Raw genomic sequence first — 24,138 nt, forward strand, 5'->3', positions numbered from 1 at the left:
TCTGAGGTCACAGAGTCCTCTGAATCACTGAAGGTCACTTAGACATAACCTAAGTGTCTTTTAGAGTCCTTTGAAAATTGCTGCCAGTATTTTCTCTGACCGGGTCATTATCTGCTTACTGTGAAGCAGGAGGTTTTGTAATACACATTTTCTGTCAAACTGAATGTTTGCAACATGTGAGTCCTCATTTGGGCTGGAAGCTCATCTTTAAATTCATGAGATGGATTAATAAAAAAAAAAAAAACGAACCTAAGGACACTGCAAATCAAGACTTTCAAACCCAGATTTCTGATAGTGTTTGAGCTTCATGCTCTAATAACTAATAAACTAAAGCCTCAAGCTTTAGATCAATTCTTTATTGATTGTATCCAACTGTTTCTTCAGATAGAGTACTTGGATGAAGTAAGCTTTGCCTTCCCATGGCAATCTTTGATTAAGAAGGGATGTGCACATCAAAGTAGCCTCTGTTACAGGAGCTCTCACATACCTGCTCTGTTGAAAAGAAAAGGAAAACATTTAGGCAGCCATCACAGGCAAGCAGCAGTTCTAAACCAAGGCCAGGGGCTGTGGATCTGGTGCAGGGTGACAGAAATCTGGTGGTGTGCAGAGCCTAAGCCAGAGCAGGAGCCTGTCAGTGCTGCTCTCCACAGACATGACAATGCCTCAGCAGAGCGGCCCCTCATTCCCCAGGAAGCCTCAGCAAAAACCCAGACATTTCAGTTTAATCCAGGAACACCAAGAACTCGCAGAGTAGAACACACATCTGTTCCATATGGACACCAACCATGACCTTAAAGCTGTCTTAGAGACTTTTTCTGGATCTGTTTTTTTCACCTTTTGCTCTATGACAAATCCCAGTAAAAGCATATAAGCAGATTGTTTTTATTATCCACAAATGCCACAACACTGAGTATGTTTTCCACTATATCTCTCTCACTGCAAGAGAGAAAAAAATTATAAACACTGCCATGTATGCAGGTCAGAAACCACAGTTTATATCATGCCTGGTCTACCCTGGCCTATTAAACCCATACCTAACCTTAACTCCAGAGAGACAGTCCTGTTAAGATTCAACCTTTAACACTGCAAGCCGTTGTGGTCCTTCTTAAGACACTGTTCTGGGGCTTTGAGTCATTTCTGACAGACTGAACATCATACAAAATGCTTAAAATTTTATTAACCCACTGATTGCATTTAATACCTGACTAAAGAAAATGACAAAATAAGAGCAGCAGCCAGCAGATATATCAGGAAAATGTAGAAAGCTTGCACAGAATGGCAGCTCTGCTTCTTAAGTGGATGAGACAGACAATTATTTACAACATTTTGAGAGCACCTGGCATGCAGTCTCTTGGCCATCAGGACAACTCAAGGGAGAGTGGTGTTTATCACAGTGCTCTGTTAAGTGGATTTGACTACAACAGAAATAAACGAAACAGCCTCTGGAAAAGTTTCATGACTTTCAAACTGGTGAGTGCTCTGGTGTTGTCGACAGCTTGAGTCATTTATTAGGAGCCAAAGAGTCAGCACAAATGACAATTGTACTTTTGTGTTTGTTGGTTTCTTCCTTCTAATTTTGTTTGTTTCCTTGTGAAGAAGGGGGATTTCACACAGCTATAATAACCCCATCATTTCAAAATAACCTCCAATCTGCCACTCTAACAGATCCAACATCTCCTTTCAAACTTTTTTAAAATTCTGTCCTTTGCTGTGGTCCTCATAACGAGCCTCTCCTCTGCTGCTATGCTTTTCTTATGTGACACAAAAGAGGCAATTCTGATTTCCCATGAGTGTGCTAAGCCATTTGAATTTTTACTAACCACTGCAATACATGCTGCCTGCTTTTCAGGAGTGCTATGTTGGTAGATGATCTAAAATGGATGGATGCTACAGATTCCAGGATGTAATCATCTTACAGTCTTGCATCTTGCTCGCAAATGTTGCAAGATTTGCTTGTTGGCTGTTTTCTGCAACCAGATGTTGAAGCCACAGAATGAGCCTCCCCTTACTTCTAGCCAAATATTACTTTTCATTTCAAATGAACAATGTCAAATCATTTCTGAGTTCAGCATGTTACCCCATTTTCCAGGCCCAGAAAGTTCAAGAAATGCAAGATGGAAATCCACAACTTTGCTTTCAGACCTGGAAGCTTTGGCTGATATCAATACTATAAAAAAGAAAAAAAAGGTCAGCATTTTTCACCTTATCATGGCCTAATATGAGGCAAAAAGTAGTTTTCATTCTTAGCAATTCCTACTTTGTAACGTAAAATTTATTTCAGTCCTCAGTTTTACAATTTGAGATAAAAATTTTGCTTCTCTCTGGTTCAGAAGACCAAGCACAATATATAATTCCTTTAATTATGCCATGAGAATCTCCCTGCGCAGACCTGGTCCAGGTAGACCATGTTGTTCAGGGCTGGTTCAGTAAAGTTTGGAGCATCTCTTCCAACAGATGGGTTAATAACTTCCAGCTTTCAGCAGTTTTGATAGCAGAGCAAAGCTGCCATGGGAGATGTGAAAGGGAGGGTCATGTAAGGGAAATCATACCAGAACCCTGATGTGTGTTGTGTGCCCAGCAAGACAGAGTGTGGAGAGCATAAGGATAGGGCTGCAAATCTGGGGAACTACCAGGTGCACTCCTGGGGTGGGGTCTTGCTCCTGATGGGAAAGAATGAATTAATAAATCTGCCTTCAAGGATTAAGATGGGTGTCACAGAATAAAAATGATCTCTAAGCAGATATTTAAAGCTTTCCATGCTTGTTCACACACCAGAGAGAAGCAAAATCTCCAAAATCCTGAACTGACTAGGAATTCCACCAAAATAAGTTTTTATTGAAGAGGTTGAGAAAGTAATCACGTGTGATATTTCATTCTGATTTTGATATCTTTTGTGTTTCCCACTGTATGGATAAATAAAAATAATTTTGGACAGAGAAAGAGAAAATGAAACCCATCCCTATGCTTTATTTGTAGGTAAATAACAATTTCAAACTGAAATATAACAGAAAAATATTTATTACTGCAAAATTGATTTCTGTTAATGGTTCATATTATTGTTGATGAATATGTGAACAATTGTACTTTAGCCTCTCCTCTTGAGAGAGAATGGAATATGTTTACTAGAGTGAAATATATTAAATACTCAGACTTGCAAAGGGCATTCTCTGTTATGGCTGAAACCTCCACAGGCCAGGAAGGCTTCTTACCCCCTTCCCTATATTTATTTAAATCCTCTGGTGAATGGACTGCATTCTCATAAATCCATCTGTAATTTTAGCAGCCTAAACTGCTTTTTCTTCTTTCTTATTAAAATAATATGATGAAGAAAAGAAATATGACTGTAAATGAATACATGGCACACTAAAAACACAGCATACATACTTTACATACAAATGCTTCAGAACTAGTTATCCCCACTATGAAATACTAGCCTCTACTTTGATAATTCATGTGATTTTGCATGTTGGCAGCCCACAGTTTTTCTAAATTGTAGGATTTTTTGCATTAAATCATTGAGGATTAGAAAAAAAAGGGACACAATGACTTGAATGACATACTGACTTCTTAAATTGCAGCTAAGAAGACTGCTCTGAGTGGTTATCTAAGGTGCTGCCTGCTTATGCATTTAAGCAATAAAACTTGGGAAGATTCCATGAGGACTCTGCTTCAGCAAAGTCCTTGGTCTTATGTTTGACTGTAGATAAGGGAACTTACTGCTTGTAATACGTGTAATAATGCAGTTTACTCTTTCCTAGAAACACAATAAAAACAGCTCCTGAGTCACTTTGAAGCAAAGGCAATTCCAAAACCCAGCAGTTTGTGGCAAACACATTGTATTGTTGCAGCAGAATGTTGGTGGGGGGGGAAAAAAATAAATCCCACTGGACCTCCTGGTGGTTCATCTGAACCTTTTTCTAACATTTCTTGTAGCCTTTTCCCACCCATGAAAAAATGTATGTTGCATTCAAAAAAGAGCTTACAAAGCAAGCAAAAATTACAAAGTCAAATCCACCTTAAGGGGAAAAGAGAAACCAAACCAAAAATCCAAGCCTGGGTCAAAATGTTGTTTTTCTGTATCACATACTCATTATGGAGGTAGCTTTTACTTAACCTCTTGGTTCTCACATCACTCATGTTAATGGCCAAGTTTCTGATACCGGTGGCATTTATCAACTGATCATCTGTGACTCTGAGTCACTGTCTCCAGGCTTGACATAAACCACTCAGACTCTGTGTTAGGGTCACCTGGACTTTGTCACTATTATACAATTGAAAAGGAGCAGTATTTTCTTAAAGCACAGGCCAGACCCTTCAGTGATGTAAAGGAGAGCAAGAGAAGCAAGTATTTAGGAAAACACTGATGTTTTCCTAAGGCTCCAAGGCAGTACAACAAATGCTGAAATGCCAAAGCTCCGTTTTCCCTCTGCCCTTTCTTTTCCTTGCTCATTTGTTCCTTTGCCCACTTGGGTTAAATCAAATATACCCAGGTACAGGCAGTACTTGTAAAAATAGCTGTTGGTTTATTGCATCCCATTACTAGGATAGATGAAAAATTTGGGACTGTTCATCTTCTGCTCTGCCTCAAGTGTAATTCTAGAAGTACTGACAAGATTATTTGGTTTTGATTTTCAAGAAAAAGTCTTCTAAACATAGAAAATGGTTACCTTGCTGCTATTTTGCAGAAAGGTAATGTAGGCATAGCACCTAGAAAGGAAGTGTTTTATTTACTCTGCTTTTAAATATAGCATTGCTTTTTGCCTGTTAAATGTGATAACTCTGAGTAGATCTGATTTCTCAGGAGGCGAACATTCAGTTTAGTCCCACAGCTAGTTTTTACCCATGCCTGCACCTGTGAAGAAATCTTGTAGTAAGAGGGAGAAATGAAAAGGCACTTTCTCTTTAAAGACACTTTACCTTTCAGTTCCTGTGCAGTTTGAAATCTGTATCAAACCTGAGCCCTGCAGACAGCTGGTAAAGCTGTAGGGCCCAGTTACAGCACTGGGCCAAGACCCTGAGTCAGAACCACTGAAAAACTAAAATTTGTCCTGCTCTTGGCAGCTGATGGAGAATGTATGCTAATTAGTCCTCCTCTTGGCAGTTGGAGAATATATGCTATTTTTTCCAGGTCAGCTTCCTCTTCCAAGCCCCAGGAAGTAAAAAATGCATATTTGATGAACTCCTTGAGAATTCCAGTTTCTGTACACCTGACGTGATAAGTAAAAGATATTGATGAAGTTCAGAAATGAATAGTAGGGGAACTTTCAGCCAAGTGCCCACCACATATTTCTTTAGAACATGATGTCTTTAAGATCAGGCAAGGTCAGGAAAATCAGACCATTGGCTCAATGCAGGGAATTTTTCATTGTCAAGGCACTGCCTGAAACTCCTGCTAGAAATTTAGTGCTGCTGCAAGTGGGAAGTGCTGGTAAGCCAAAGGACGTGCTTATCCACATATCTCTGCTCCTTTCCTTCAGCCCTGCCCCTAAAGAATGTGTCACACGATCTATTTCTGGATCAATGGCAGATGTCACCAAACAATCCTTTCAAATTATTCTGTTGACCAAATGAAGGCTTAGCTCTCCTCTAAAGACAACAAGGCCAATGTAATGTTGAATGCTGTAGTTAGTTCCACGTGTTTTGAGGCATTAGGGTAGAGTGTTAGGACCAGAAGTGTACTAATAAATAAAGGCCATATCCTGGTATTGATCTGTATGTGGAACTCACCTCTGCAATCAATAGGGAGTGCTGAAAAAAATCAATGGCAGGATATGACCCTGAGATAAGCTGGTTTCAAATCATTCTGTCTCTCCAGTACAAGAAGACAGGTTACTCTGTGTTATCTAAGCCCTCAAACATCCTCAGGAGGTTTGAGAAGTAGGAAAAAGCCACATGGGAGGGAACTGGCAGGGAAAGTTTTACGTGACAAAATACTTGTGTCTCCTAAGGCTGTGTACAGTTGTTGCTTTGCAGTATCAACCCCTTGGGTGAAACATTTATATGGTTTCTTGTAATTAGGAGTGAGAATACCTCAGGGAAGAGTGAGTGGTTACTTTTCCTCTACTGGATACTAAAAAGGCTGGGTTTTGCAACTCATAAGTTATGTTTCTTGGCTCTATTTACTTGTGTAAGATAAATGCTGTGTGGCATCTCCTGAAGCACCAGAGCACAAACAGGGACAATTCAGGCTCACAAAGTTGAATTTTTTTATTTTTTTTTTCAGAAACCAAAGTGAAGGGGTGGACATATGGATGCTTTGGAACCTGTCTAATACAGCATCAAGATTGAGCTGAAGCTTACACCCAGCCCTGGTTAACTAACTTTGTGGTTCTCATGACATGAATCAAAAAATAGCTTTAAGATAGCTGCATGGATACTCCTCTCACTAATTGTTTTCTATGATGTGAGTATTCAAATTGTGTTTTTTATTAATTTTATTTTTTGGGAGAGAAGTCCTCAAGCAAAGGTTTCTGGGAGTGAGAAGAACTTTTTTTAATACCTCAAGGTTTATATGTGTGCTTACTCTAATGAAAACTGAGACAATTTGGTATGGGGAATCTCAATATCAGCTAAAAAGAATACAGATAAAATGGTAGATTTGAACCTGGGGGAAAAAAAACCCAGGTCTTTTTTTGTTTGTTTTTTAATTGCATGCATGCACTTAATGCACATTGAATTGTCCCTTTGCCAGACATGGTATAAACCTGCACTCAGAGCCTTGTGAACTGCTGGTTCCTAACACTGGAAGATGCAACCCGGCCAAAATCCCCTCTAGATGGCTCTGATGCTTTCATTGCATTACCAGTCTTTGCCCAGATTCTTGTCTGACACTTTTCCTTATCTCTAGCTTTGTTCTCACTTAGAATTGAAAGTTGGAAAGTTCCTATTGCTTTTTATCCATGAAGGAGATCTATCTCAGTAATACAAGCTTTTGCATGCTGCCCCATTACTGTCTCATCTTAATCCATGCCTTGAGGGTCCAAATCCAGAGAGGGTAGAGTAATCAAGTCTCCATGCAGATCTTGGACTCTTCTCAAACTGTGCCAAAAAGTGTACCAATTAAAAATGTGCTTTCATGAGACTGCAAGCCAGCCCCTTGCAGAGAATGTGGATGAAAAACATGAAAGTTTATAATTTAGGTTTCAGAAAAAGAATGATTTCCCCTCCAAAATGATCTGACTTGTGTCATTCACAATTCAGTCAGAACCTGGAATGCTACCTTCAGATTATGGAAGCTGGCAAAATTCATAACCTGGCAAAAAGGAAAATACTCACATAATTCTCTCGGCAAGAAACCAAATCAAACTATTCTTTTTAATTGCAGGTGAGTAATAGCACTCTTACATTTCATACAAATAACGTCAGCACTCTCCTGCTCTGTGATTGATGGGATGTTTTAAGTGGAGTGCTTTAACTCAGCACAGCTGGTCTCTCGTTGGATTCCTCTCCTAGCCTAAGAAATTTTTGGGTTTGGATGTATTGGCAACAACTTTCCCTTCTAAGGCTGAAAAATATTCCTCAAGAGAGTAGATGTTGAATTGTCAGCTCTCTGCTTGGTCTATATCCCTCCCTGTGAAAACCAGGGATTACTGTGAGTTTTGTTTGGTTGGCTTTTTTGACCATTTCATTTGGTCTTCAAAGTCTTGTTTGAGCTCTTGGATTGGGCTAATGGTCTTTCATGAGTAATGTGTCTGTAGCCTAAGTGATTCCTTGCAATGCTTTCAGAAGAAGTTTACCTTTTCCCTGGACCTCTGCCATTCTGTTGCTTCCCATGGATGTCCAGGGAAAAAAGCTGCTGGGTGCTTGAGAAAGGAGGAGGACTTTAAACCATTCCTATTAGGTTTCCAGAAAAGCAGGATGTGGGGCAAAAAATGGGATTCTTTGAGGATCTCGCCATGCCACCAGCTATGGAGTTTGTTTAAAGTAGGCATGTATCCGTTTATTGTGTTAAATTCCTAGCATTAGACTCACATGGATTTATTCTCAGTCTCTGAGTAAAATCCACAAGAGCTTTCAGAACCCTGGAGTACATAATAACAGGAAAATCGTGGCTCTGGTTAAACACCTCCCCAGGGAGGGCCTGGTTAATGTCCAGGGTGGTGATTAGGGAAGGTTAACTTATGATGTGACAAGAAAAGTAGTACAACTTAGATAACACTAATAAATGACAGTGGTGCCAAAAAATGATAAATTATTCGAGGTGTTCTGTTAAAAAAAAATAAATAAATAAAGAGTTTTTAGAAGAATATCCTCATTCTATCTGTGCCCATATATGTTTATTTACTATATCAAGTTGGATGCCTATGTATGAAAAATATATTACAGAAGGAATTATTTAATATATGAGGAATTATCTGATGTGCCCCATGCAGGACAGGACATAATACAAACTTGCAATTTTTGTGGTTGTCATAAATGAGCACTCACAATGCCATTTATATTGTAGTAATAGAAAGCATTTACTGAGTGACTAAAAACAAATTTGAGAGGGAAGAATAATTTTCTCTTTGCTCTTGTTGGTTTTATGTTCCAAACATTTTAATCCTTAGATTCTGAAGTTAGCAAATTGAATTGTGGGGAATTTTTTGCCATAAACATGGGAAACCCTAAACTTCTAACATTAGGAAAAGCCTTTTTTTCCCTCCCCAAGGATTAGCCATTTCCTTCTTGTTGATTTTCTTATGTTAGAACTTCCAGCATGATTTTCTTTCTTTCTGGTATAGCTATATGAATGATGATTCCTGTATTTTTGACAAATATATATTTTATACTTTATTCATTGTTATGTTGCAAGCTCTCAGTCTTGCACAGACTTTGACATACACTCTCCCTGTTATGCAGTGATCTGAAAAACGATTTCAGAGCGAGAGCTCATAATGAAAAAAATTAAGCAAGGCTTTACCATTTGGGATCTAAACAGCCCTGTCTTGCTCAGTGGTTGAATAATTGCTCAATATTCCGGACTTCCTGTGATGGACCCAGCCTGTCTATCCAGAGCCAAGGGCTGTGGTGTTCAGATATCCGATCTGTCTCTGGGAAATCCTGGATTGTCTGTGCAGTGCTGTCTGGAAATTGTAGAGCTGCTCTCACAACTCGAGCAGAGCCCTGCACCCACATGCCCCTGCAGAATCCAGCTGGGAAATTAATCCAGCTGCTGTTTGTTTGGGTGTCACTGTATTGCCCTCCACTCTGTGGATGCACTTGAGTGGTGTCTTTTAGGGGATTTGGTGGAGAGAAATCAGCACAGTGAAAAGCAGAGACTCCTTACTGATGCTTAGAGATCCTCTGCGTGTCTGAAAAAAGCTGTTTCCTCAGGTCTGGTCTTGAAGCCTGAAGCAGATGTTTTATTACACTTTTACTGGCTCTAAGGAAAAAAAATCTCTCCATTTCAGCAGGAAGATGAGGCCTCCTGACACCAAAATCTTTGTTCCAAACATTACAAGCTGTGTTCTATGGCATATAAAGAAGGAGCTACTCAGAATATTACTTAGGGAGATGCTTTTCCCATAATAGACAAACACTTGCCTGTACAGTCCTGTTATAAATCATACATCTATTAAGAAACAATGCAAAAAAAGTTAAGACCTGAGTGTTTAGATCCAGAGTAAGCTGATGCTCAGAGAGGTGTAGCACACGTGGTGTACAAGAAGTCTTGTCTGACTGCATGGTATGTCCCTCACTCCTGTCCAGAAATAGGGAGCTGACTGCAGACATCATTCCAATGGAGAAGGTCTCCTTGTTACATCAATGTGGGTATGGCTGCTTTCTTCCTGGCACAGTCTCTTATTCCTACTCCTACTCTTTTTTTTTTTTTTCTGGCACAATGGTAAGCATTTCAGTGTGTTTACCATTTTAAAGGTGTTTTCAGTATTCCCAGGTGGTGCCTGACTGGGCTGTGGAAGTTTTTCCGAGACAGCTCTCAAGGCTTCTTCTCCTGCCCAAAATGTGCTGCCATTTCTCCCTTTCTTGAGCTGTGTAGCCTGTACAGGGAAGCAGTTCAAAACCAGGCTTCTTGTCTGTGCTCTGGGAGGCTGATGGTCTAAAATACAAGAAGAAAAAGGAGAACACCATAAAATGTGAAAAATTTTTGCTTTTTAGTCAGCTGAAAATGAATGTATTTAGCGCTGAGATCGTACGAAAATTGTTTGTTTGTTTTCATCAGCTTCATTTACAGGAGAAATGAACTGAGTTCCTTTACATAAAGGTGCACATTTGAAAAGAGAAAAAAAGAATTCTGTGTAAACTTCTCAGGAAAAAGATAGCTTGTTGCTTTTGCTGTATGATAAGAGAATCACTAACAAGGGCAAAACACAGAAAAAGGATGTATGTATCAAATTGCATACAGCTACTGTAATGCCCTTGCTTTCCCTTTAATTCATTTAATAAAGAAGGTGTTTGTAGTGTGTAATGCAACTTTTTTTTCAGGCAGCAGTCAGAGCTGCAGTCACTCTTTATGCAGTGAACTGAATCCTACGTGGTTCAGGCAGTTAAAAATACCAAAATTACTTTCTTCCCTCCTGCTCCTCCAGGCTTTCCTCTTTGCAGATGGCAGAGGACAATATGCTGGGTCTGCAATAACACTGACTCAAAATTCCTTGCTAATTGTAAGATAACTTCCTAAAGATTGCAAAGCAAAAGGAAGTCAGAGAACAAAGCAATGTCAAGTATGCACATGTCACAACACAATGTGCTGATTCCAAGCCTTTGGAAACATGCTGAAAGACATGTCTGGAAAAAAAAAAAAACCCAAAACAACAGGGAAGTGCTTCCACACAGGCTTTCAGCATGAAAACAACAGCTGAATGTGCCCGTTCCCACCAGGAAAAAATACCCTGAAATAACAAAAGGTGCTGGAGAGCTAGAAATGAAATCATCAGATGGTGAGAGCACTCTTTTGTCTGTTCTTCTATGGACTGTACTCCCAGTGGATTGTAAAGCCAGGGATCAATCTGGAGTAGTGTTTGACCGCAAGGTGCCAAGAAGACCGAGAAAAATGGAATGTATAAACAGGTCTCTCTTACAATGAAGGACTAACAGAACAAAACAGGAGGAAAGCAAACAAAAGGCCACACTTTCAGATAATGTATCTGCAGGAATGCAAACTCTGTGCATTCCTGATCACTCCTGTAGGTACTGAAGGCACAAAAGACAGACTCTTGAGGAGAAGGGCATACACAGTGTTTCTTTGTGAAACAGAGTCTGCACACATTCCCTTCATAACCACAGGTAAATCTTTGCATCATTCATGTACTCTAAAGATGTAAGTGCTTTCAATTAGATCTGTCACTGCTGGCTTGCTCAGTCCAGTTTTCTGTCAACTTAAGAGCTGAGGATTGAGTAAATTCCGGGGGAAAATTATGGGATCCCAGTGAAAGACAACATGTACATCACAAAAGAAACGCTGCATGTATCTGACTAAAGATGCTACAAAATATAACCTCCACAGGCATCCTACCTAAATTCAAATGAAGCAGCACTCAGGGATGAATAATAATGTGCCTAGGCATTTTTCTTTTAAAGCTGACAGAAGGAAATAAAAATTATCCCAAGTTTTTGCAGACAGAAACGATCACCCAGATGAAAACCAAGTTGCCTAACATCACATATCAGCTCAGGAATAACGTCTCCATCTCCAGATTCTCAAGTGACATTATAAAACTGTTCCTTTTTGTTAAGTGCTGAGCCCCAAAGAGCACTCAGGACAAGTGCACCTGAGAGGCTTGTTTTCTGTTTGATGCTTCTGGTTGTGCTCCCAGAGATACATGCCATAAAATGACCTCACAGTTTGCTCACGCTTTCTACAATGTGCAAGAAAAACCTAACCTTACCTCAAGCAAGTGAATTAGGTAGATTTTTTTTTTTTTTGTTTGTTGTTAAAATTGAGCATAAATGTTTCTGTCAGAAATAGAAAAAGTGTTTCTCTGATTAAAAAAGGCTAAATATGAAATAAGTTGAGAAAATATTTCTTTCCCCTGGCTGCAAACTGTAGTATCTGTCTCAAACCTATTTGTCTGCTAAATATTCATTGTCAGTGTAGTTCTGGGGGTTCAGGTCTTCCTTACTGATTTTAATTGGGACTCCAACTGTATGAAGCCCCATTTAAATTCGACGTTCAGCTGTCTTTCTTAGACTGCCATGCAATTAATGGATTTCTTCTTCCCTCTTGGGCTAGGCTGAGACTATCTGACTTTCAGTCACAAAATAGCAAGTTCATGGAAAATGTGGCTTCTTTAGAATCAACACTAGTTGTTTTTTTTAATTATTTGTGTAAACAAGAGCCTGACCAAACTGAGCCTTCTATTTTATACACAGAAGAAACCCTCTGTTGTAATAAATCACTGTTGTAGATACCCTTTGAGGCTGTAACACAGCCAAATGAGGGAGTGAGATACTCTCTTAACGCAGTGCATGGCCACATAAAATTTGGGAGCTGGCAGGAGCAGTCGGGCAACAAGGCACATGAAATTGTTAGGCAGTGAAGGGAAAGAGAAATACCTTAAAAAGAGCTTTTGGGTTGCAATTTTGTTGTTCCTGCCAGAGGTTTTGAAATAACACAAAGGATGAGCTTGTTGTCCTGGGAACAGTATTCTAGCAAATTGCTTTTCCAGGTCCAAGGGAATAGTGTCTTTCATCATAATTCCTCCTTTCAGACCACTGAATAAATGAATTGAAAGCTAACTTCAGGTTGAAAAAAAAAAAAAAGAAGAAAGGAAATATGAAGGTTAAATCCAAACACTATTATACTGTCCAAAAGCACTGAAGAGATTGTAGCAGGTGGTCCCACCACCTGTGCCTGTCTACTTCCATTCCAAGTAATCTCCTTATCAAATGCAGAGAGAAGCAGGGTCCCACAGGAAGAGCAGCGGCTTAAAAACAGAGTGACTAACCAGGGAGATAGGAATCTGCAGTGCAGGGGATGCATCACTTGGGGAAACTGAAACAGTGAAAACATCTTTGACATTTTTGTGTAGAGACACATCTTTGTCCCATTTGCAGCTTGTATATTGACAGCAATACTGCTGGCTTCAGCCCTTCACGTTTATGACCTGGTGGTAATGGCTGGGAGATGAGAGATCCTGCGATTCCAAGCTAGAAGCTGCCATGCCCTAATGGCTTGCTGAGAAAAAGGCCAACCCCACAACTCTCTTACAATAGCACTTATTTTCTTTATCCTTCCTCAATTGCTGCAGGAAATGCTTTAATTTAATAGAGTAAGCGGATGCATTGCCTGGATTCCGGGTGGCACACTAACAACATAATGATCCCGACCCTCGACGCTGCAGGCAGGGCTGTGGTTTGCTTCTCAGTGGGCTGCACTTACAATGGCTTTTTATGACTGTCAGGCTTCCACTAAAAGAAAACAAAGTGCTGGCTGAAAAAGCAATAGCAATAAAGACTGTTCCTGTCATGTATCTGAATATTCCCTTTCACTCGTTCTTTTCTGTGCATGAAATTTCTTAGGTAAATATTGCTGGGAGGGGAAATGTACCTCAAAGGAGCCCGCTGTTGCCAGTGCGTATCCTCACATTCAAGTGGGATCTTTTGAAGTGAAGGCATTCTCCAAGTTGAGGACTTCTCTGTCAAGCTGCCTGAGGGGCACGATGCACACCCTGGAGCTGATGGCTCTACCTTTTCCCAAGTTGTTCCCTAGCAGAGAAAAGTTCTTGCTCTTTGGGTGGTGTTTCCTTCTCAGCAGGTCTGTTCTTTGTGGTGCAGCCCCTCAGTGACACAGCTAAATGGCTTCCCAGGTGGGACCACTCTTGGCACTGTGTTCCACCTTCCACTCTGCACCCAGAAGTGGCCCCTGGGCTCCTTGTAGCTTCTATATCTAGGCCCAAATCCAAGGCTTCCTGCTTTCACCAGGAAATTGTGGAATATTTTGTGATAAACTCCAACGAGATCCAGCCCTCACTGCTTCTCTTCCATCTGTTCCTCATGGACGGGACATTTTCCTGTCCTGTAAGGATCACTTTGATAACAGCCCTGACACTGGATCTGCTGTTCTGGGAAGTCCAGCTGTTACTCCTGGACTTTTCTTAAATCCCTTCTCAATTTTAGCAGCACAAGAGGATATGAGCCAAAGTGAGGCCTGCTGGAATCCATCAGAAGGGTTGATTGGCACCCTGGGTAAGGGTGAGAGACCCCAGCATCCACATTTTCCATAGTGATAGTTATCCATGAAAATGAGCACTGCAGGAGGGCTAACCCCAAAACATCCAGCACAACTCCTGCAACCTTTAGTGGTTTGTCCTGATGTAGTATTGCTTGATATTGTTCTTTCAGAGAAGCGAACTTCACTTTGGATTTTATGCTGTAGTCTCAAAGTGAAGTCTGGCTCCCCTTGATAGCTATTTGGCTCATTCATTTTGAGCGATGCTTTTGAGATCCTTGAGTGGAATATTCTGAGTTAAAAGAATAACACTGCAGCTTTCTTTCATGAAACAGTAATGCTTCTTTCATTTCTTGCATGATGTTGTCAAGACAACAGTGTCCTAATTGCACCTATACTGTTTGCCACAGTGTTTTGGAGCACACGATGTTTTGGAGCAGCTTTTGTTATAGAAATATTTCCAAACCTGAGCAGGCTTTCTTTTTCCCTTTTTATTTTTTTTTCTCAAGTATTTAAAAATCTGTAAGGAAATATTTATTCCTGGCTAGACATTTAAGATCCGGATTTAAGAGGCTTTTTTTTTTTTTTTCATATGACTCTCAGAATACACAGGTTTTGTGCTAACTTTTAATCCAAAAATGTCATATGTACTGAAGGAAGTTTAAAGTTCTAGACGTTTAAAAGTCAAGTAGTGAAAGGTGATGACTTTCTGCAACTATGATGACTCAGAAATATATGACATTTTCTGTTCTTCTGTAGGGTGATGACTTTATACCATCATTTACTTAAAGAGTGTGGCAAATTTTATAGTAACTTCATTAATCAGTTTGGCACTTTTACAGTCTCAGCTTGCATTGCACTTAACATGCTTTTTCAATATTTGATTTCCCTGACTAAATCCATAAAGCAAAGAAAGGAGAGATTAAAATAACAAGAACTACATTGACTCAAGCTCAGCTCAAAGTTTATGCTGGATTCTGCTGTATGCTTTTAGTGGGGAAGCAAAAAGTTTGCTCTCCCCTCTTGTGAAAGGGTTGTGTCAGAACAGGACAGGCCCTGAGGGACTTGGCATGAAGAAGTGGTGGCAATTCCTTCAGACTTCTTCTTCCCAGGAGTGTGCAGTCCTGCTGGTCAGAAGGCTTTTGGTAGGAAGGTTCCTGTCCATATGAGTCTTCCTTAGGAATTCTGAGCAGACTTTCGAAACCGGTTAGGAAGAAACCATTTGTCTGGCTCTCATTTTAGAGGACTCTGATAACAAAAGCAAAGCATGTGGTGAGATCCTGATCTGGGCAGCACTAATCTTTATTTCAGTGTACCCCTGTTGATATTGATCACAACACTGATCAGTAAGCAAGGGAAGATGAGCCCTTTTTATCTAAAGTTTCTGCTGACTCCACTTGAAGGCCACAGCTATTCTTCCCCTTCCAGGAAGAATATTCCTTTACAGGATCCTCCTGATAGTCTTCTTTCTTCAACTCAGGTAAAGAGAAAACTGTTGTGTGGCAGTAAAATCTTGGTAATTTGGCTAGAATTAATTTGTACCTATGTATAAAAGCCATATGAAGATATCACCTGACACAAATCCTGTGCTAAGGTTGAAAAGCCCAGAATTTAAAAGTTAGGAAATGTTTTATTCACAACTGCCAGCAGAAGCTTAATTCAGATGCTTTTTGTGTTAAGATATAGTCTTTAATTGCATAATCACATACTATTTTTTCCACAGGACCTCTGTCTCACTCGGGGCACAGGACCTACAAGAGGGCCAAGTAGAGGTTATGCAGGCACACATAAATCTGCCACTTCCTAATTTAGCTGTCCTTGACTTTGCAACCTACATAATTTTGCTTTCAGAGAGATACATATTATTTTCTTTTCCTAAACCATGATAGAGGCACTTTTCATAAATGGTTTCTTTTGGTGGGAAAATGTTGGATGTCAGCTTCCTAAAGGAGACACAGCTAAGAAATGGATAATTCAGTAAACACAGCCTCTGTGCATTTTTAAACATGCATAGACTAACACTTCATTTGCTCTCAGCTTGGAGTGTCTCATGGTGTTTCAAGTGCTAAAAGATTTACTATGGTTTATGACTTAAATATTTCTAACTCAATTTGTCGTTTAGCACCAAACCCCCCTGTCCTGCAGCACACTCAAAGGCTAAAGGGCAGCAGAACATTCTCCCACTTAACTGCCCATGGATTGGAGCAGCTCTCATGACCTTTCTATTGCTCTTGGGATCTTTTATGAAATTAATAATTAAAAGGCAAGGCCTCAGGTCTGTCTGTGATGTAACGTTTGAGGTTTTCAGTGCAAAACCAGATTCCCCCAGTCACAATAATTTTTTTTTACATTAAACAGTTTTGCTTGAAAATAATTATACTGTGCCTCAGTATAATTTTGATTTTTCAATCCACCTTGCCACCAGTTTGCTCTTCTGCAAAGCACTGAGTGCATTTCCATTAAATTTCATTTAAATTCAATTTCAAAGTGCATCTTAATCTTATGACTGGATATACCTTTTCAAATTATGCGATTCCTGACAGATATGACCTGGGTGCAAACACATAGCTTAATTTGCTAAGAATAAGTTATTTAGCTGTGTAGCTTTGCTGATGGTTCCATCATTAAAATGCTGGGACACTACTGTAAAAAAATGGACTGAAGCTACAGGTAGAATGAACAGGAAACAGAAACACAAGTCAGAGGGATGAAGTGTGATGAGCAGGCTGTCACATGCAGTTCTCCAAACCTCGTAAGTAGAAAATACCCAACCTTGACATGCATCAACTTTTTAGAACAACTTAACAGTTATCAGAAAGAGCCCTTCAGTCCAAGAAGATTGTGTTTAGTAGGTGGCCAAACCAGTGGGTTTGTAATCTGTAAAAATAATTTGCTACAGTCTATTGGAACAATAATTATTGAGTGGCAAATGCATTTTAAGGCCTTTTAGTGGCAGCTTCACAATTGATCTAATAGAGACTGTTTTAAATTCAGGTTTTCATGCCTTTAGCAAATGCAAGTTTTAAGTGAGAATTCAGCTGTGGAACATTAAAAGCCTTCATTGCAGATATGTGCCTGGGCTGTATAATGGATGAACAATCTGAGGCAACACTGAAAGAATCCATTTTTCCCTTTCCAGTTTCTCCCCATCTAGGTTTGCTAGATCACCCAACAAATTTGAGTTAATATTCTAGCTTGCAGAGAGTTCACCTCATGCTTGGAGGAACTCTGGATTTCATAACAGCTTTATGAGTTTAGAGTTGCTTTTTGGAAATGTGTTTTTAAACAGAGGATGTGTTTTATCTTTTCTAGAACATATTTTCTTGATTTAACTGGCGTGGATTCATATTTTTTTGAATAATTTAAGCAGTCTGGGTCCAGAGCCCAAATTGTGTTGACCTTAAATATAATCCTGGTGGAGTGAATGTTGCAATAGCATAGAGAAGTTTAGTTTTGTGTTGAAGACCAGGGTCAGTGAGAAATATTTCAGCTGTTACACTGTCCTGATTTAGAAGGCAAATGAAAGGCTTCTGTGCATCGCACTGATGTGTTGTGACTGAATGAGTGCAGATGCATCATGATCTGGACTCTGCTAAACTTGTGCTTGGTGGACTGTGAATATATAAGGAAGAGTCTGCTCCTGGGAGAAGTCGAACACAAATTCTGGAAAGACCCCAGCAAATCACAAAAAAAAAAAAGTAAAGAAAAAAGTTATGCAACATTTATTGGTAGGATGTGGAAAAAAACAGATGATTTACCAGTTTATTTGGAGTGTCCATGGGAGCACCATGGACATTAGTGGTTCTCACCCGTGTCAGGTCAGGAACTGGGCCCAGGAGCTGCCCTAAAGGCTTAGAAAAAAAGTGTTATGTGCATAAAATGAATAATCTTTGTGGAAGATGCCTTTGTAAGGTGTTGAATATTTGAATTTTTTGTTGGGCTGCTCCTTGTACAGGGGACATAATAGGAAAGCATTGGACCAAGAGAATTTGACAGAATTCAACAGGATGGAAATTTCCAAGATGAAGGAAGAAAGACTACAGTAACTGACAATATCTAAGATCCTATGCTCCTGCAGGATTGGAGATCCTTTCAAGAAAGCTGGTTCCTGGGGAAAGTAGCATTTCAAATCTGTTACTACTGGTCAGAGCCTAAGAAATAAAATTTCTAGTCCACAGGGGCAAAATAGGTAGAACACACAACAGATCTGTGCTTCAGGCAGCCATACCCAGCCCAGGTGGTATTTGGTACTTCTGCATTGTCCAGACATCAGCCAGGTGCAAAGCACAAATCTGTGCTTGGGATGGTTAGTCTACCTCAGCTTAAGGATTTGGTGTGAAAAACCAGCAGCAGAACTGTTTTTTTAATTGGGTGTAATAGAAAGGGAAGGCAGTGTGTTCCTCATCTGAAATTTAATATTTGAAATTATTTCTAGTATTTGAAAAATTGATTGAATAATATTTTGTTTGTATTAGTCAGCATTTATATCAATTATTGACAAGGACTCAGCACAAAAATGTCTCATTTTTTAAGCTGCTCTCTCGCTTGAAATAAAAAGTGGATGTAGCAAAAATGCAAAAATGTGGAGATTTTTTGAAAGATATCTAAAAACAATGGGGTCCTTCTGAAAAAAAAAAAAAAAGAAGAAAGAATGGAATTTGTTCTGTTCCTTTAGAAACACAGCCTCTGCCTTCAGAGCATTCTCAACGTTCTATATTTTTTCCAATCACTAGCAAAACAAGGGGAAAGGCTTTCCCAAGGGAAATCTGCTTAAGCCTGCTGCAATGTCTGTGAGGAGTATGGGTGCTGGTGGAGAGTGATACAGGGAGGAACTGTGCTGTCAACAACAGGAAGCTGGTGAAAAACGAGCGGTGCCCCTGGGGAGGTGAATGCAGAGCAGATGTCTCTAATTGTGAGTCACACTGTGACAACTGACAAGAGAAATTCTGCACTCTTGACACTTTAAAGATACCAAAAATACCAGAGAGCACATTCCATGGCTTCTTGAAGACTTCCATATCGAGGTAGCTGGGGGGGGAGAGCTCCATCTCCTCCTGTTTCCATCACTAAACAGCCCATAAAATTTGCTGTTGATAAGCTTCCAAGCAGCCAAGCATTCTAATACTTAGATAAGTCACTAATGTTAATAAAAGCACTGAAGAAATAAGAAGGAAGAGGTGCAAAGGGGATTCATGTGCAGGGCAGCACCAGTTGCTTTAGATACTGATCCTTTCAATTAAGGGAGGTTCTGGATAAGAAAGGGGAAAGTAACATCCTTGTTTATAAGCCCTGTTAGATTTTGAAATCTCTCCTTTTTTCCCCCCTTTTGTTTTTTTGGTTTTTTTTTTTTCATCTGGAATGACTGCAAGCATTTTCTTGATGTATTCCAATTATTGTCCGGATACAGAGTTGCAGATTTATATTGTGCTTGTTTAGTGGAGTTACAAAAAGCCAAGACCAGCAACCATTCATAGCTGGTTGCCAATTTTTTATTTTGGGATGAGTGCCTGGCTTGGGTGGGTCTGCAGATGTCAACAGTGCTACTCCAGAAATGTGTTTTAGTTGCTTTATTTGCTCTCTTGATGCAACTGCTTTACTAACAGTAGTTTAATACCATGCTCAGGTAGTCTGCCCCTTGAGCATGGCCAGGTTGTTTTGTGTGCACCAAAATAGCCTAAACCAGCTCCTTAGCTTGGAACTCTGTCACCCTTGATATCTGTCTGAATCATTATTGTTATTTTTCCTATGGTCCCATGCACATTTTTTCCCCTGGATATTTGGGAAGGTGTGTGTGTGTGTGAATTTCAGAGTGTTAGAAATATTTTTGGGAGTGTCTCATTCTGACTGCATTCAGATATCTGGTATTTTGGTGGTCTCCACTGTTTTTCAGGTTGTTGATATTTGTGGAAGCTGCCAACAATGGAAAAGTGGATCTGGTCGCTTGGGAAGGCGCAACACTGCACAATTGTTCCTCCTACAGCTGCTGGGTTGCTGCTCCAGGATGCAGTTTCAAAGTTGGTGCTGGATAAGTGGTCCTGCAGGGAGGTGCTGGGTTTGCTCAGGCAGGTCACACAGGTCAGAGCCTCTCACTTCAGTGTTTCTGGGTTGGAGTTATCTTTACCATTTCCTCTTATTATTAATTTGTTTTATGTTATACCAATTAAGCCTCTGTGTGTCTTGCATAGCTGTGGTAGTTGTGTCACGTCCCATTGCATCATCTGGAAATCCTACTGGTATTCCCCTCTGCACTGCTGTGTTGCACCCTTCTTTGGTCCAGTTCTCATGTGTCACTGGTGCAGTGTGAGACGAGAATAATTTAAATTATTGGGCATTTTGGAACAAGACTTTCCCTTGTAATTGCTGTGTCAGACTGACATTTGACAATTTTTGAGCAGATGTTTTGTTAGAGGTCAGCTCCTTTTGCCATTTTAAAGATGCTGCTCCTCTGTGAAAAGCCCAGGATTTACACTGATTGGAATTATACTACTGAAATATTTCTGTAGTCACACTTAAGAATTTGAAAGTTGTGTAACACCCATGTACACTAGGTTATATTTTCTAAAATAATGAACTTTTTTTTCTGTGTCCAGCTCACAAATGTCTATGCAGATACACACATATGAGCCTTCCAAGACATGCAGTTCTCTGCTATCCTTCTGTGGTATTACCACTGCCAGACACGTCAACTGCAATGCAAAGCCAAGGAGCAGGTCTCAGGAAATCCCCCTTAATTTCATGTTTGGTGAGAATTTCAAAGTTTGTCTCTTGTGGTATTATTTTTTCCTGCTGATAGTAGAAAGAGGAGCAAGCACTGTGTGATACTGTGTTCTCAAATCCTTGGCAGGGATTTTGAGACCACAACTCTTCTCTGCTTCTTAAAAGGCTTTCCCTGGGAGAAGTTGTAGGACGCGGCGGAATGTCTTTCTTCTTTGTGTCTGTGCTGGCTAAAGCAGGACAGAGGAGCTTGAAAAGGCTCACCCTCCTCAAGGAACGTTATCTGATTCGTAAGCATTCCTAGAGGTTAAGGCTGGTGACTATCAAGAAAGCAAATACTTCACGCAAGGGTAAGTCCTCTAATTGTGTTTGTGTTGAATAACTGCCAGATCCCCATGTCAGGATGTCTGCAGTCACGGCTCTGATCTCACCATTCCTTCCTCGGCTGTTGCACAATTGTGTTGCATGTTTGTGGTACGGGAGAAAGCTGGAGAGCTGGGCTATGAAACCATCTCAGGGAAGGAAGCCATGTTTTATTTTAGTTGCTTGGTTTGGATAAAAGCCTGTAGGCGATGGAATAACATAAAGAAACCCCATAATGTGGCCCATTCATGAAAAACAAACCTGGTTTTCTCTACAGATATGTGAAATATGAGGTTTGATAGCCAGGTTGGAAAAGGAAATGTCAATAAAATTGTTTTTGCCAGTGTAGTGGAAATCTTCACGTACATATGTGTGAAGTTATTACTTGTTCTACCTGGAACTCTCACCTGTGATTGCAAGGTCTGTTGGGGTGAGGCTTGTAAATCCAGTAAGGGAACTTCTGAAAAACTGGTCATGAATCTGCATCTCTGATGGATCATTTCAAGGATCTGTTGTGGCAGGGTTGTGACAAATAGGAGGTTACAAGAGAGGAAGGAAGCCCAAAGATACTGCAATGAGCTTAGCAGGGAAGAGGGAAGGGGAGGACATCATAATTCCTTCCAGCCACAGCAGAAGAGTTTTAGGGACTGTCAGAAAAAGCAAGGGCTGAAAGCCACTCAGGTTACACAAATATTCAATCCTGAAAAAAGACAAGCAGTTGCCTTAGCCACAGAAATGTTGATTAAAAGTAATATCCTGATTGGTCTCAGTACCATAAATCTTTCCTAGATGATAAAGCTGTGCATTACTCCTGTTTGGTTAGAGCAAAGCAAATGTCACAGAGGTCTAATTTTAATACAGGAAAATAGTAAGAGGTTGAGTTAATCTATGACCATCATGTCATCCCACATAATAAAATCTGGTGAGCTGGTAGCAGTGCTCCAGGAGGATGTCAGTTCCACTTCCTAAACCAGGAAGGGGAGAATTATCCAGAGCAATAAAGAGCTTGTACAAATAATATGAGGGAAATCAGAAGTTAATCTGAATACCAACTCACTCAATCTAATCAGTATGAATAGCTCCCTGCCAACTGCTCCGTTACCTGAAACAAGGGTCAACTGATAAACATCAGCCAGTCCTCTCATTAAAAAAACACAGCTAACAACCCCCCTTCATCTCCGAATCTCAAATTCCATCGTTCCCGATAAGCACTAACCAGTTCCTCATCTCTCATTTGCAGTTCATATCCTGAGCTACACAGATTTGCTGTTAGAGATAAGGATACGAGAAAGCAAAGCCATATTAATACACATGTTGCAACCTGCGAGCTGCTCCGGGGCTGCCGCGCCTGGCGCTGGAAATAGGGGTGGTCAGTGAGTCTGCACTGGGATTTGGGATCTGGCCACACTCCGGTTGTTTGGCAGCCCTAGCCCAGATGGACACAGTCAAGGAGAGCAGTGTGAGCCACCTGGGTGGGGGAACAACTGGCAAAAGGGAGCAAGCAAGGAAGAGTGGGAGCGAGAAGGACTCGCCATATATCTGGGAGCTGAAGTGGATAAGAAGGACAGGGAGCTGTAAGTGCAAATTTATGAAAGATGTCACCCAGGTGCCATCACACCCTGTAAACTACTTATGGATTCTCGTCCCATGCTCGCCACTGTTAGATATTGTCACAGCTAAAGGCAAACCCACATTTTCTGCCTTTGCCTCTCAGCATTGGTGTGGTTTCAGTGTCCTAAAAAAACAGGTAACACCAACCAATGTTGGCATTCACATGGCAGCCAGTAAAAAGGTTGTTCCTGAATCAGTGTTCTGGGGTTTGAGTCAAACATTCCTCTTCAGCCATTTATCCAATGTTTTTCTAAATTTTTGGAAAGGTACAAAATTTTATTTTTTTTTTCTTTTCTTGGTAGCTGAGAGAAATAAGGGTTGAGTCAGCTGCACCACAATACAGAATTCTTCTTTACAACAGGTTAGAGGCTTCCCAGAGAAAACAGCTCCTTTCCGCTCTGCAGACTTCGTTTCTTCATGTGTTTTAGATTTGCAGATAAACTAGTCAAAACTAATCAAAAGCAAAACAGAGCACAACCAATATAAAATCCCCCAACAGACTTTTTAAAGGTCACTGACTCAACTATATTTAGTTTTAATATTTTTTTAATTTCAGAGTGTGGGAAATAAGCAGGGGTTATTTCCGCCAGCAAACCAAGGTTTTCTTAGCATGTTTTTTTGACTTCAGATTTAGCTAAAGTCAAATATTATGACCTGTAGTTGTCTGAGAACAATATGTCTTGTTTATACTCAAATTGCTATTCACTGTCACTTTACTTGTTAAGGGAAAAAAATAAAGCCTGTTTTGGTGAGCCACAGGTAAATTAAATTTAAGTCAGTTTTTATGATTAAGGTCTTGGAGAGAAGCTGCCTGTAGCAGCTTATATATGCTTATATTTATGGGAAGTCTACTCTCAACAGAAATAAGTCAAAGTTATTTCAGTGATATGTTTTCCTTTTGAAAAATTTCACTTTTATCAAAGTGAGTGATATAGAGAAACCTATAAGATGGATTAATTTAGATCATTATTTGTGGAAAATAGATGTATTCTTTCACATTATGTTTCTCTATGAGTTATCACCCATTTGTCTTTCCAAGCACATGCTCTCCCTTCCATTATTTACTTTTAATTTTGAAGGGAGAAAATAATGAGATGAAGGGTTTTGGTTTATTATTTCATTTGAAATGCTTAGACAGTAATGAAATAAAATACCTTATGCATCCTTTAGAAGCCAGACACTTGCTATTGAGAGGGAAATAATTCCCACCCAGCCCTGTTCCACCCCAGAAAAGAAGAGAAAAGAGAACAGGTGCAGTTAATGGGCCAGACTAAAGTATCACGGGTGATTTTCAAAGCCACGGATGAATTTAGCTGCACCACTTCCGAGGAAAATAAAGG

General features: G+C 40.1%; 1 long non-coding RNA gene across 3 annotated transcripts in view; it reads left to right on the forward strand.

Annotated features, from left to right (window-relative positions):
* Positions 1-6,227: 6,227 nt before the first annotated feature.
* The window catches only part of LOC107203514, a 48,422-nt gene continuing 30,511 nt past the window's right edge, over positions 6,228-24,138 (forward strand). For 2 of the 3 annotated variants that reach the window (XR_004497124.1, XR_004497123.1), the window contains exons 1-4: positions 6,228-6,403; positions 20,001-20,185; positions 20,701-20,852; positions 20,955-21,174. This is a non-coding gene — a long non-coding RNA (uncharacterized LOC107203514). The remainder of the gene's footprint in view (positions 6,404-20,000; positions 20,186-20,700; positions 20,853-20,954; positions 21,175-24,138) is intronic. The other variant, XR_004497125.1, reaches the window with a different exon arrangement.

Source organism: Parus major, chromosome 4, assembly GCF_001522545.3.
Source record: "Parus major isolate Abel chromosome 4, Parus_major1.1, whole genome shotgun sequence".
NCBI classification, from domain to species: Eukaryota; Metazoa; Chordata; class Aves; order Passeriformes; family Paridae; genus Parus; species Parus major.